The sequence below is a fragment of the Aedes albopictus genome, chromosome 3 (genome assembly GCF_035046485.1).
Source record: "Aedes albopictus strain Foshan chromosome 3, AalbF5, whole genome shotgun sequence".
NCBI classification, from domain to species: Eukaryota; Metazoa; Arthropoda; class Insecta; order Diptera; family Culicidae; genus Aedes; species Aedes albopictus.
The window spans coordinates 74,244,948-74,248,003 of NC_085138.1; the positions used below are offsets into that span (position 1 = coordinate 74,244,948).

The 3,056-nt window shown below is 45.7% G+C and overlaps 1 non-coding gene across 1 annotated transcript; it reads right to left on the minus strand.

The window, feature by feature from the left end:
- Positions 1-838: 838 nt before the first annotated feature.
- Positions 839-920, minus strand: Trnas-aga (transfer RNA serine (anticodon AGA)). The gene has a single exon. It is a non-coding gene; the product is annotated as a tRNA-Ser (tRNA).
- Positions 921-3,056: the final 2,136 nt, after the last annotated feature.

Here is a 3,056-nt window from a genome sequence, read left to right on the forward strand (position 1 = left end):
GCATGGTTTTGGTTCACTATTATATCTGGACACTTCCAGCGGGACATCCGGAACTTTACCGGTTCAGATATGGTAAGAGAGTTTTTTGCTAATTTCATTAGCCTATCAAAACAGCAGCGCTTTGATGCATGGCTTTGGTTCAATTTTATATTTCGCTTCTTTCAGAGGGACTGCCGAAGCAGGCTCCGGCACTACCGGTAGTCCCTAACGTGGTCTTAGCCTACTTCCTTGATAACCGGTCATTCGATTATTCGAAAAGCCGTAAATTGATGTGTCGCATGCATGGGTTTGGTTCACTATTATATTTAGCCACATCAGGCGGGACATCCAGAACCAGTTCCGGAACCCTGCCGGTTCAGATATGGTCTGAGGCTATTTCCTTGCTGACCTATCATCAGGTTATCAAAAAAGCCGCACTTTGATGTGTCGCATGCATGGGTTTGGCTCACTATTATATTTGGCCACTTCCGGGATATTCCGGGATATCCAGAACCGGTTCCGGAACACTACCGGTTCAGATATAGACTGAGGCTATTTTCTTTTTAACCATTTATCAGGTTATCAAAAAAAGCCACCCTTTCATGTGTCGCATGCATAGGTTTGGTTAACTTTTATATATGGCCACATCCGGCGGGACACCCGGAACCGGTTCCGGAAATTACCGATTCAGATATGGTTTGAGACTATTTTCTTGCTAACCAATTTTAGCGTGAAGTACTTGATGGTTGCTCCCATATCACCAGAGCTGTGCTAGATCAAAAATAGTTAGTAGCGTTCCTGCTGATAGCCTTGACCTCAAAAAGCAAACAAATAAGTTAAGCCAAAATTAAAATATCTTCGCAGTCGGTAGGATTCGAACCTACGCTCCCAGAGGGAATCTGATTTCTAGTCAGACGCCTTAACCGCTCGGCCACGACTGCTTCACACTGAGAGCAGGTTATACTTATTTTGGGTGTCGGTTCTACGAGATGATCTGATTCTGACTCATTTGATTGCATCGTTCTGTTATCAGTCGTCAATCGCCACCGGCACTTGAATGACATCGTCATCGATGAAGATTCGCGCATGGCTTCCAATCGAGAGTATCAGCGTCATATCAGCCGGCGTTGTTCACTCTGTGTTGTTGTGTATACGGACATGCGATGGTGATACATATAAATAGGTTCGATCATCATGAATATGGGTAAGCCCGTGTGTTGTATGGTGGTGAGGTGACGCGAAAACTAGTGGCAAGATCAACTCACCAAACTGTGTGGTGTCCGAGCAATCAGCAGCAGCCAGCCAGCCAGCGCGCGATCACGGTCGTTGAAGGTAAACGGGTCTACTCTCGCTGCCGCTGCCACCGCCGGCTACAGTCAGCTTTCGAGCTCAAAAATACACAGCTGGGGCAGCTAGGTAGAGCAGCAGCGGACGGACATAGCAACCAACGAGACGTGGCTGCTGATCTGCGATGAACGAGACACTCGCAAAGTGGATCCAAACGTGTCTATCGCGTGCTTGGCGGCTCTTCCAGTTTTAAGTTAGACGGAGCACGTAGTTGTATTTACTATGTAACGGATGAACATTCAGTAGTGAGCGGCGGAGTATAATAGCAGTAGATTCAACTGTAAAGCAATGCCCTGTTTAAGGATGCACTTGATCTACGCATTGTCATAGCCTCCATCATTTCCAATATTTCGATGCGTTTTATCACCAACAACACCAGAAGTTCCGCATATTGTTTCGTTTCGTAGCGCTTTGAAAAATCTCAAACGCATATCGTTTTTCTTGCAACAATTACCGACCATGCGTCTCCATTTTCCTATAGCTGATGGAATCGTTTAGTGTTTGTTGCCTCTTCATCAAACTGTTGTTTTTTTTCGATATTTCCTATGTTATATGCATATGCTTCAAAGAAACATAAAATCTCCACCTGACTGACAACATTATAAAAACCCCAAAGGCAAGGAAGAAAAACAAATTGCAACCTGATCGCCACGCACGGTGGCTGACTTAGACCTCCGACTGAACAATCCGGATGAAGGAAAGCACTTACTTCGAATCGGCTCGCACTCGGTCAAATACGCATCAGGTGCGCTGGTGCGCAGGGTACTGCTGGCACCGCGTGCCAGGTACGTACCAACACAAGGGGAAACGGCAATAAATCACATGGGTAACTAATTACCCAAGGGGAAGGAACGAGGGATGGTTTGCGGCTCGAAGCTTAGAAGACGCGGCTCGCGGAGAGGTGGCAAACGCCGCCAGAGTGAAGAAAAAGTGAGCAGCCCGTGAGTGGCGAGGCGACCGATGGACAAACCGTGCAGAAGGAAAGCAACTTTCGGAATTGAAATATAGACCCGGTCCGGTACTGGCTGCCGCGCGGCTGACCGACCGAGACAACGCAACGATGAGCAGCATAGAAAAAGGCCACTGTGGCTGTTTTGCGCGTACGACGCTATTGAGTGGCAAAATAGCAAGGACTACGCGAAGAGACCACGGCCTGATGACTATTGGGACGGTGGGCACTTGGGTGGAATGTTTAGAGGAGCTGGTATGTAACATAACTGGGGACCTGGGGAAGACACACGTTTATTTGTGCTCCCGAAATTCTGTCGCTATCGGCTTTTGGTGATATCTACGATGGAGCTCAGAGCTGAAGACTTATTATTAAGGCCACCATGCCCGACTTATTTATTGCATGTATCTCCTAATAAATATTGACGTTGATATCCATTTATACACATCAGGTTTCGATGACGTACAGTTTCCACACTTAATTTAAGTGTTCAGATTTAGAGGCCCTGCAAAATTTTACTTAACGAAAAAAAAGGGAAACAAGATATAAAAAATAGTGCAAGTAACATCTCTTGTTTCAATTTTTATCATAGAAACTTCAAATACAAACAGCCAAGATGTATGTCCTATATTTGGGTTTTCATTGGAAAGAATGCTAGCTTAACACGTGAAAAGCGCCTACGTACTTTTTGTAAACAAATATGTTTCGTTCGCTGTAGGGCACAACTGCATCCACCCAGGTTCATCTATACCCTTAAGTAGCCCTGCATAAGAGGTAAAAT